An 11,404-nucleotide genomic window follows, 5' to 3' on the forward strand; every position below is an offset into this window, starting at 1 on the left:
CGTGTAGGGGTGTCTATTCTGGTTTGGGCAGTTCTAGAAGATTTGGCGATGGTGCTGAGAAGAGTAGAGTTTGGGGATGGGAGGGAGCTCAGCTCTAGGTAGACAAGGTCTACGGGTTGTTCAAAGAAGTGGCATTTCACTGAAGTGATGTCATATAGCCAGCGTGATGTTCTAGGATTCAGACAAAACTCTCTGGTTTTACCATGGAGTTTTGTCTGAATCCTAGAGAATTGTATTAATGGCACACTGCAGATATGATGTCACTTCCAGGTATTTGCTGGAAGTGATGTTGCACCGTTGATGTGATGTCATTTCCCCCTGTCCCCCACCCGCTCCCTCTTCCACATATCAACTACTCTTATAAGAACATAAGAAAAGCCATGTTGGATCAGACCATCGGTTGCCAGCTGGCATCCCTACTTAGCGCAAGTGTGATTTCATAGAGTCTGCCTTCAAAGCGTCCATTCCCTCCAGTGGAACTGATCTCTGTAGTGCAGAGATCAGTTGTAATTCTGGGAGGACCCCAGGCCTCAGCTGGAGATTGGCAACTGTACTCTTGGCTAGCCATAAAAACCTAATGTAACATCCTTCTGTATGTGTGTGTGGAGAAACGCCATTTTATGTATATGTTTAAGTTGGTGTGGGCCAGATAGGAGGGGACCATCAAACCTGAGGTAGGCCTTAGCCTAGCCTCCTCCTCATCCCCCCCGCTCCTTGTTCCAACCAGCAGTCAGAGGGCAGCTCCCTAGAGAGGACAGGAAGTCCATCAAGGCTGTGAGGAGATCTACCCCAGAATGCTGCAGGGGGGAGAGTCACTTCCTGGGCGGGAAGGGCTGTTTGATATAGTGGAGCTTTTGGGCGGGAAGCCAGTCTGTGAGAATTGAGGTCGGTCTGCCTGAAGTCTGGTGCCAGTCAGGCTGTCGGCTGGAGTCTGCAGGAGGAGGCAGAGGCCATGTTGGGAGTGGTGCTAATTTAACCTCCTCCAGTGAAAGCAAGTCATGTGCCTGCCCTGCAGACCATCTAGACAGGGTAGGTGTAGAGAAGGGAGAGATGGAGCGATTTATTATTCACCTTTATTTTGATTCTTCAGTTCACTGTTAATATGCCTGTATATAGTTGAGTGGTTTCAAAATAAATCCTTTTACTGTTGACACTGAGAAGTCCCTCTGTACCGCATAGTTCCCCCAGCCGCTTGGACACGCTAGGAGTGGGTTGGGGACTCCCTGAGGAGGAGAATAAGGGCAAAACGGTCAGTTGCCAACTCTCCAGGGGAGCCCCAAAGATTGCCAGGAAGCTCTGAGGTGGGTTCCTAGCGACATCAGAGGGAGGTAAGGAGGCTGTCCCGCCTAACCAGAGCCCAAGTCAGGGACAGTGGTGGCAGCAATACCCGGAGGCAGTGGTGAAAAACTGCCCCTTCAGGTGCCAGGTCAGGCAAAGGAGGGGTGGGCAGAGCGGGGTCTGCCAGCTAATGCGGGCCCGTTCCGCCACAGTGTGCATATCAGTTTCCTGAGGTTCTCTCTTGTTCACAGATGAAAACAGGGACGTAGTCGCAAGGCTCTGTACCAAGCCTTACTCTGCCTGCTGAATTAATCTGCTTCACAGTAGCCTATCCTCATTTCATTGGAATAGCCAAGAGAATATTTGTTCCTCTGGGAAAGTTATATTTGAAAAACCTAAAAACATAAATATAAATATCCTGCAATATGTTAGCAACAGTTCAAAATACACTTCACCAGCTGCAGAATATTGAACATTGTGAAGGTGTTCCCTCATTGAAAACAACATTGATAACTGAATGCGCAAAGACTGCTTTTCAGTGATATTGTGCAAATTACCGGTTCCAACTTGATAAAGACATGTAGGCGAAACGTGATGTATATCTGAAGTCGGCAATGCCATAGTTCCTTTCTGGAACCGCTTGGGTGGAATTCTTCAGAAGTTCCTTTGTGGAACCGCTTAAATGGATTTTTTCCTGAAAACTCGTTTTCCTCCCTTACATTGGGAACACGTTGTCCACTGGAAACTCAGGATCAACTGAGTGGTATTGGATGAATTCTAGACTCTGTGAGCCTCGGAAAGGATTTGTGTTGAATTTCTCACACCCATGTTATGAACGAATTTTGCTGAATTTGTTTTTTGTCCTGTGCAAATAATTTACTTATGAGATGGAAATTGTATAAATGGTTTACGTAATTAATTATAAATGAGTTATTTCTTAATCTTCACAGAATATTGTTAGTGTAATGATTGTTAACGCCACACAGAGGGTTTTTTTCTTTTTCTTTCTTGCAGCCTGTGAAACGGCAGGCTGCACATGGCATGGCACCTTGGCACTGTTGTGTGCACATTGACATAGGGAAAAATACATCCTCTACCCCGGGAGACAGTGTCGAGTGGTTACTGTTGAGCTCGGATCTGGGGGACCTGTGGAAACAAATGGTATTGTACAAGAAGAATCAGGTTAGATGGTGATCGGTGCTGCAAACGCACTCGTTCAAACAACAGCCCACTAGGTTTGGGTCATGTAGGGTTGCCAGTCTCCAGGTGGGGCCTGGAGACCTCACAGGATGTTAACTGATCTCCGGGCCACAAAGATCAGTCCCCCTGGAGAAAAAGGCTGCTTTGAAGGGTGGACTCTACAGCATTATACCCAGCTGAGCTCCCTCCCCAAACCCTGGCCAAGCGCTACCTCAAATTTTTCAGGAATTTCCCAATCCAGAGTTGGCAACCTTAATTAATTGAATGATAACAACTCAGAACCAGGTTGTTGTGAACCAAAAAGTCTGTCGGTGATGTCTCTGCATATGCTGTAAACCAAACCTTCCAAAGACCATTTTATGTGATTGCCAGGTTACCCTCTGGCCACCGGCAGGGGCCTGCAGGGTTGTCAGATCCGGGCTGGGAAACTCCTGGAGATTTGGGGGTGAAGCCCGTGGAGGGCAGGGGCCTCAATGGGGCCCAGTGCCATAGAGTCCACCCTCCAAAGCCTCCATTTTCTCCAGGGGAACTGTTCTCTGTAGTCTGAAAATGAGCTGTAAGTCTGGGGGATCCCCAGGTCTCACCTGGAGGCTGGCATCCCTAACAAACCCATCTCTTTACGTATTCTGAACTTCCTGGTTCCGTCTCTTGCATCTGCAGTTAAAGAATCTCTGATATGGGGGTGGGGGACTTTTCTTGCTTTTCCTGCTGGAGAGCCACTGCCCATCAAGAGTATGCAGAACCTCCCAACTGGAGGTTGCTCTAGGTCAGTGATGGCGAACCTTTTAGAGACCGAGTACCAAAACCTGAATACTGAGGTTTTACTTTAGAAAAAAACAACTCATACATTAACTTAAGATGATCCAAACAAAGTAAGGAAAGCAATCCCAAATGCTTTCATTTACTTAAAATTATTTGGCAGAGCATTCGACACTTTAATGATGGTCTGGGCCTGGCTGGGGCGATGGCACGCGTGCCCACAGAGAGAGCTCTGAGTGCCACCTCTGGCACCCGTGCCATAGGTTTGCCACCACTGTTCTAGGTGGACAGGTATATTGGTCTGAAGCAGTAGAACAAATTTAGAGTCCAGTGGTACCTTTAAGACCAACAAAGGTTTATTCAAGGTATGAGTCTCAGTTTACTTCCCACAATTAGAAAAGATACCTTTACACATTTATCTCCTATTTTGACACATTTATGGTTTTACTGTTCTAAATAAATCAAAAGAACTGTTGACCCTATAACCTTAGCTTGTTATTTAGCTTTGTCTTTGCATATCTTAACACACCTTCATCATGGTACGTGTTAATTTGCTGTTCAGCTTCTGTCTATAAGTCTGAACTCTTACCTTCCGTTCCAATGTATTTGAAAAAGTGTGCATACCTTGAATAAACCTTTGTTGGTCTTAAAGATGCCTCTGGATTCTAAATTTGTTCCCAACTAGAAGGTTCACAGAATAGAGCAGATTCCTCTCTTCATCATTTCTGCATGGAGGATAGGTTTATCCAGGGGTTATTTCATAGAAAAAGAGGTGCAGGAGCTCATTAGCATAACGTATTTGCATATGCCACACTGGAAGTGTGTTAGAAGGCAACACCCACCACTCAGGCTCCACTGGACTGTTTTGGATTGCTAGCTATTGGGGGGGGGAGACGTACAAATCTATCCTCGCAGAGGAGGGAGAGCTTGTACCTGAATAAAACTTGGTCTTAAAGGTGCCACTGGACTGTTTTGGGCTGGGGGGGGCTCTGCAATTTACCTGGCTGCTTCTTGTTCTGACTGGGGGCTGCTGGGAGCAAGGGGTGGGGCTTGTTGCATGTGCCCACCCCCTGGGCTCTTTACTGCCGGAGCTCCGCTCCTGTGCACTTCTGCAGGAAATGACCTCTGGGTTTATCAGCAGCTACATGGAATCTCCATGTTCTGTGGCAGTATACCTCTAAATCCTAGTTGCTCGTGGGAGGGGGAGTCAACGACCAGGGGTAACTTTGGCCTCTCTGCCTCTGCATCTTCTGGCGATGCATCTGATTGACTGCTGTGGGAAGCAGGATACTGGATGAGATGGACATTGGGTTTCATCAAAACTGATCGAGATAGTTTTGCATCAGATCTTCTTGTGCTCTGAGAATCACTTTCCACATGTGTGAGATCAAAAGAAAATTTTCTGAGTCAGGTTTTTAAAAGGTGAAGTTAGTACCAGGTCTTTGGTCCTGGAAAGAGAACGTTTTTGTCCCTAGTTTACATGAAGCTATCTTACCCCCTTGGTCTATCAAAATCAGTATTGTCCACACCAACTGGCAGCAGCTCTCCAGGGTCTTAGGCAGAGGTCTTTCACATCACTTAGTGCCTGGTCATTTCAACTGGAGATGCCAGGGATTGAATTTGGGAGTTTATATATGACAAGCAGATGCTCGTCTGAGCTACTGAGCTACAGCCCCTAAAACACAGGAACACATGAAGCTGCCTTATACTGAATCAGACCATTGGTCCATCAAGGTCAGTGTTGTCTACTCAGTTTGGCAGCAGCTCTCCAGGGTCTAAGGCAGAGGCCTTTCACATCGTTTTCTACCTGAGTGTTATAATTGGAGATGTCAGGGACTGAACCTGGGACCTTCTGTATGCCAAGCAGATATTCTACCAATGCGGGGTGCTATCCCTTTACACAAGTTACAGTGAACGTGCGTATAATTGTTGTACAATACACATTTGTTTTTTCATTATACACATGTTGATTAATTCTCACGTTACATTCAATGCATGTACAACTGAACATGAGATTAAACCCCATATTTATCCAGGTACTGGTCTTTGGTTTCATTTGCAACATGAATGTGCATTGGCTCTTTTCCACAAACACATACATGCAAGATGTACACGCTTTCACTGTAACTTGTGAACCGGGCTACTGTGTGGCCCAGTCGTAGGAGTTCCCTGAAGAAGGAAAGCAAGGAACGCTTTTACACACACACACACACACAAACAAAATAGTCAACGCAGTGTCACACACACGCACACACACACACACACACACACACACACACACACACAAAAGTAGGAGTTCCGTGGCGGCAGGAAAGCAAGGAACGCTTTTACACACACACGCGCGTGCGCGCGCACACACACACACGGCCAAAAAAGGAAACAGTAATCAGAAGTCCAGGGCTCTTTTTGTAGAAAAAGCCCAGCAGGAACTCATTAGCATAATAGGCCACACCCAACACCAGAAACGCATTAGCACATCAGGCCACACCCCTGACAGAGCAGCTCATTAGCACATTAGGATGCACCCCCATGTTACCAGAAGTGTGGTCATCCAGCCACACCCACCTTTTGCTTCTTATTCTGTTTACCTTGTCTGTTGTCAAAACCCGGGGCTTTTTTTGTAGCAGGAACTCCTTCGCATGTTAGGCCACACACCCCTAATGTAGCCAATCCTAATGAGTGTCTGCTGTTGGGTGTGGCCTATCATGCTAATGAGTTCCTGGTGGGTGTGGCCAACTCAGGAGCCAGCCGGAACTTCGTTCCTGTGTGTTCCTTAGCCCTGATCAGAACTAAAATAAAGTATTAAAGTACGTACCAAAACAAAGCACGTGAACACTGATACAAAAAGGGAGCTCAGAACAATCCAAGGCGGTACAGTGACCAGTGTTGGGCTTGGACTAGGGAAACCTGGATTCAACCCCCTACTTGGACATAATGCCCACTGAGCTCCCTTAGGCTGGTCACTCTCTCCAGCCCAAGTTGCCTCACAGGGTCATTGTGTGGACGAAAAGGGAGGGAGGCCATCATGTGTGCCGCCCAAAGCTGTTTGGTGGAAGGGGTGTGTGGATAAAAATATGATACATAGCCCCTCTGAAGATTCTGGGCAAATATGATGAGAGTAGCACTGAAAATAGCACACAGTGAAATGTGTAAATATGTCGGATGTGACAAAATGGGGACAGATACGGAAGATCACTGGAAGGGCGAGCCGTTTGCTTCAAAGGCAATTCTTTCTTGCAACGTTTGTTCTTTCGTAACTGTCTGTCTGTGATACAGTGATGATCTGTGTCCAAGGGCAGCTTTTAAATGTTTTATAGAGTTGCCAACCTCTAGGTGTGACCTGGAGACCCCACAGAGTTACAACTGAACTCCAAACCTACAGAGATCAGTTTGCCTGGAGAAAAATGGCTGCTTTGGAGGGTGGACTGTATGGAAACGTGTCCCTGTTGAGGTCCCTTCCCTTCTCTCCCCAACCCACCACCCGTCCCAGACTCCACCCCCAAATCTCCAGGAATTTCTCAACCCAGAGTTGGCAACCCTTGTTTGCATTCCTATTTTCTGGGTTTGACGGGAAGTGACTCCATAGGATATCTCCACCCGTAAAACAGGGTTGCCAACATTTTGCTTGGCCTTTCTTCTGTGCCTGCCTTAGGGTTGCCAGCCTCCAGGTGGTGGCTGGAGATCTCCTGGGATTAAAAGTGATCTCCAGGCGACAGAGATCAGTTCACCTGGAGAAAGTGGCCACTTTGCATGGTCGTCTGCATGACATTATAACCCACTGGAGCCCCTCCCCTCCCGAAACCCCGCCCTCTCCAGTCTCCACCTCAAAAATCTCCAGGTATTTCCCAGCCTAGAGCTGGCAACCCTAGCCTACCTCTAACCCTACAGGCAAATCCATAAGGACTTGGTGCTTGGGGGGCAACAGCGGGAGGGTTTCTGGAGTTCTGGCCCCACTGGTGGACCTCTTGATGGCACCTTGGGTTTTGGCCACCATGTGACAGAGAGTGTTGGACTGGGTGGGCCATTGGCCTGATCCAACATGGCTTCTCTGATGTTTCTATAAGGTCTGTGTGTCTTTTTAAAGATGCAGGAGCTGGGAGACAAAAGATGGTGGCGACATTAGAAATGCCACCCACTGCAGAAGTAGGGTTGCCAGGTCTGGGTTGGAAAATACCTGGAGACTTTGGGGGTGGATCCAGGAGAGGGCGGGGTTTGGGGAGGGGAGGGACCTTGGCATGGTACAATGCCATAGAGTCCACCCTTCAAAGCAGCCCTTTTCTCCAGGGGAGCTGATCTCTGTCAGCTGGAGACCAGTTGTGAAAGCGGGAGATCTCCAGGCCCCACCTGGAGGCTGGCAACTCTATGCAGAAGTCCCCACAAAGAACTTTTATCGGTGCCATTCTTTCCTAGATATCAGTGCCGTTCTTTCACCCCACCCCAGCCTGAGTCCAGCACGGAAGGAGTTTCTAAATAGGAGTGTGTACGTGTGTTTCTCAACCTCCCCAGTCGCTGAACTTTACCTCCATTCAGTAGCTCCTAGAAACACAGTGAGGGAGGGGGGACAGGATGACTTTGACCCCGAAAAAACTGCAGCTGAAGGGAGAGCCAGAATTATCCCAGGGCATTCCGTGTGCAAGCATAGGCAGTATTGTTGTTACACTGCGTACAGGAAGCTGGAAATGAAGGCTTCTAGTGTTGTTATTAAAAATGGTGTCGGAAGAATAGCTAGAGAGCTGGGTTTTGTTTGGTTTCTTTTCACCCTCTCTCCCCTCAGGGATTGCCAGGGAAAGTGTTGGCAATAGATTAATGGCTGACAAAGAAGAAAGTACTTCGGGACACACCTCATAATTAACGTATGGAATTGGCTACCAAAAGGAGGAAGAGAAAGTTTAAAAAAAAAAAAATCAGACCTGGCACAGAGATTAGGGTTGACAACCTCCAGGTGGGGCCTGGAGAAAGCCTGGAATTATAACTGATCTCCAGCCTACAGATATCAGTTCCCTTGGAGAAAATGGCTACTTTTCAGGGTGGAGTCTATGGCATTATATCCAGACGCTGCCCCTTCCCTGCCCAATCCTGCCCTCCCCAGGGTCCACCCCCCAAATCTTCAGAATTTTCCTACCCTAGAGCTGGGGACCTATGCACAGAAGTGGGTAGAGTGTGGAACTAGGTTTGGGGAGAACCAGGTTCAAACGGGGCTTATCACAGGGAGCGCCAGGATGGCTGTTTAGCCCGGGCCTCACGTTCACAGAGGGCCTCAAATTTAGACTTTTGACGTTCTCTCCAAATACAGTCACAGAGATACACTAACGGGACAGAAGGATGATGACATTCATCATACAACTTTAAACTTGTGGGTCCCATTTCTGGGCCACACTGTCTGTAGTGTGCACTATGAATTAACAGCACAGTGTTGGTGAGGCCAGGAGCTAGGCCCAGAGGCAATGGAGGAGGTTGGGATGGGTGTAGCTTGGAGGGATGCCAGCCTCCAGGTGCTACCTGGGGATCCCCTGGAATTTCAGCTCATCCTCAGACTACAGAGATCATTTCCCCTGGAGAAAATAGCTGCTTGGGAGGGTGGACTCTATGACACGGTGTCCCATTGAGGTCCCTGGCTCCATCCACAGATCTCCAGGAGTTCCCCAACCTGGATCTGGCAACCTTACCCCTCAACCGCCCACACCACACCACGGGGACCCAGCAGCCCAGAACGATAAGGGCCACTTGGCTTGATCTGCTTTTGGAGGTCAGTTTGGGGTTGCCAACCTCCAGGTGAGGCCTGGAGCTTCCAGAATTATAACTGATCTCTAGACAACAGAGATCTGTTCCCCTGGAGGAGATGGCAGCTATGGAGGCCAGTCACATACTCTCAGCTTAACTAGGGTTTCCAAGTCGATCTTCGCCGGGAGCGGGGGCTCCCGGGCGGTGTCTGGTGCGCGCACGCGCGCCGCATGCACATCACCCAGAAGTGACGTGACAACTCCAGGCACGCTGGGGGCGGGGCCATGGCCATACAAGGGAAAACCATAGAGTTTTCCCTCGGATGACCGTGGCCCCGCCCCCAGCGTGGTCGCGTCGGAGAACGGGGCTCTGGGGCGGGGTTTTCCCCGCCCCCTGGGGGGACTTGGGAAGCCTAAGCTTAACCCACTTCACGAGTTGTTGCACAACCTGCTGACAACCTGCCGAGGTCCCCCTTCTCCCCAAACTCTGCACTCCTCAGGTTCCACCCCCAAACCTCCAGGAATTTCCCAACCCAGAGTTGGCAACCCATCCCTAACTATAAACGTTCTCAGGTCAGTCCCCTCTGGGCAGCCCCCACCTAATAAGGGAGGCTGGCCACGTTCCTGGGCACAGTGATACCTTCCGGACTCGCTCGTGGGCCTCTTGGAAGTGCCACGCTGCTCTCAGTTCGAAACAGGATGCTGGACTAAGCAGACTTTTGATCTGATCCAGATCTTTGTTATGTTCATACATTCTGTGCCAAGGCTCTTGAGAGAGAACTTGGCACAGTGAGTAAGGATACCAGGAAACTTGGATTCTCTAGGGTGGTCAGGCTGGACCACAGAACTGCCAATCATAGGGATTAGGAACCCTTTGCCCACTCTTGGAGGAGAAAGGAATGAAACTGTATGGGACTGGAGCAGAAGTTGAGGGATCTTTCCAGGGCTTGGAAAGGAGCGGGAAACAGCGGTAAAATAGGGCCAGCTAATGCTAGAGCTTGGCTCCAGAACCTGCCAGGAAAGCCAGGACTGAGCCTGGCAACGCAATAATCACAAGAAGAGTGCCCCTGAACACATGCAGTGTGCTTTCCCATCACCACCAAATTTCCAGAGCCATCTCACACACAATTTCCAGATTTTTCACTTGTTTGCTGTTAAGTCACAGCCGGTTTATGGCGATCCTGGAGGGTTTTCAAGGCCAGAGACAAACAGAAGTCATTTGCTATTGCCTGCCTCTGCAAAACCACCCTGGACTTCCATCCGAGTACTAACCAGGGCCAACTCTGCTTAGCTCCCAAGACCTGACGAGATCAGGCTATCCAAGCCACGGCGATCTCCAGATGGGGGAAAAGGGACGATTTTCGTAGCAGCACAACTCTTTTAAGAAACTTAATCAGCCGGCCCCGCTCTCGTTACGGCCTCGGCCCCCTATTCTCACACCAAAAGCCCCGACCACGTGAAGCTGATGCAGCTGGGATCTCGCACGCACGCCCCAGCCCGGCTGGAGAATCCATGCAGAGCGGCACGTCTCTGGGTGGCAGTGCCAAGGCTGGGCATGGCTGGGCCCATTCAACAAGCCCTGGGAAAGAAAGGAGCGACTCAGCAATTCACAGGCCTTGAAAAGAGAAAAGAGGGGAGAGTTGGGTTCTTCCGTGTCCCGCAGGGGAGGGAAGGGAGGACACAGTGCAGAAACGGCAGCAGCCAGGCTACAGTGGGAAATGCCGGTCTCTGCTCACCCACCCACCCACCCACCCACCGAGCTTGCCAAATTGTAAATGGCTCCCCATCAGCCCTGCTAGCTAAGTAGACTCTCCAGCTTCTGTTTGCCATAGCAGCTAAAGAGAAACACCGTAGTAGCTTTGATCCATGGAACTTCCATATGGAGAAGCAGTACACCTTTGACTTCCCAATGTAGGGGAAGGCTGCTAACGGCAGGTGCAGACTGTAAGCTTCCTGGAAACCGGGGACTTAACTAGGTGGATCCTTTGATTGGATCCAGCAGGTCTCCTTCAGAATTCTGACGCTTCTGTTTGTTGGCAATACACGAAACCGGCAATTCTCCTTCGAAGAGACTAGGCGGGACAGCCTATTCGGTCAACACTGGGAATGATGAAGGCTCCTTCAGGGTGGGGGTAGCTGTTTAGAACAGGGACCCCTCAATACTTCCTCCTGAAAACGTATATTTTCCTGTGAAATCCTCAGTGCCCCCTCTTTCCTGACACTTAAGCCTTGGCACACGTATGAACTGCATTGGCTCACCTCCATCAGCCCAACCTTTTCTTTTCTTCCCACCTGTCTTGCAATTTTTATACTCCTAGGGGCAGCTTGTACTTTCCATACACACGTGCCCTTATTTATTTTACTCTGTTAACATACACCGGTGGCATATTATAATGATAACAGTTGTACTCCGCTGATTGAAAATGCAGCACATAAATGCACTTTAA

This window comes from Gekko japonicus, unplaced genomic scaffold (assembly GCF_001447785.1).
Source record: "Gekko japonicus isolate JY-2015 unplaced genomic scaffold, Gekko_japonicus_V1.1 scaffold248, whole genome shotgun sequence".
Taxonomy (NCBI): domain Eukaryota; kingdom Metazoa; phylum Chordata; class Lepidosauria; order Squamata; family Gekkonidae; genus Gekko; species Gekko japonicus.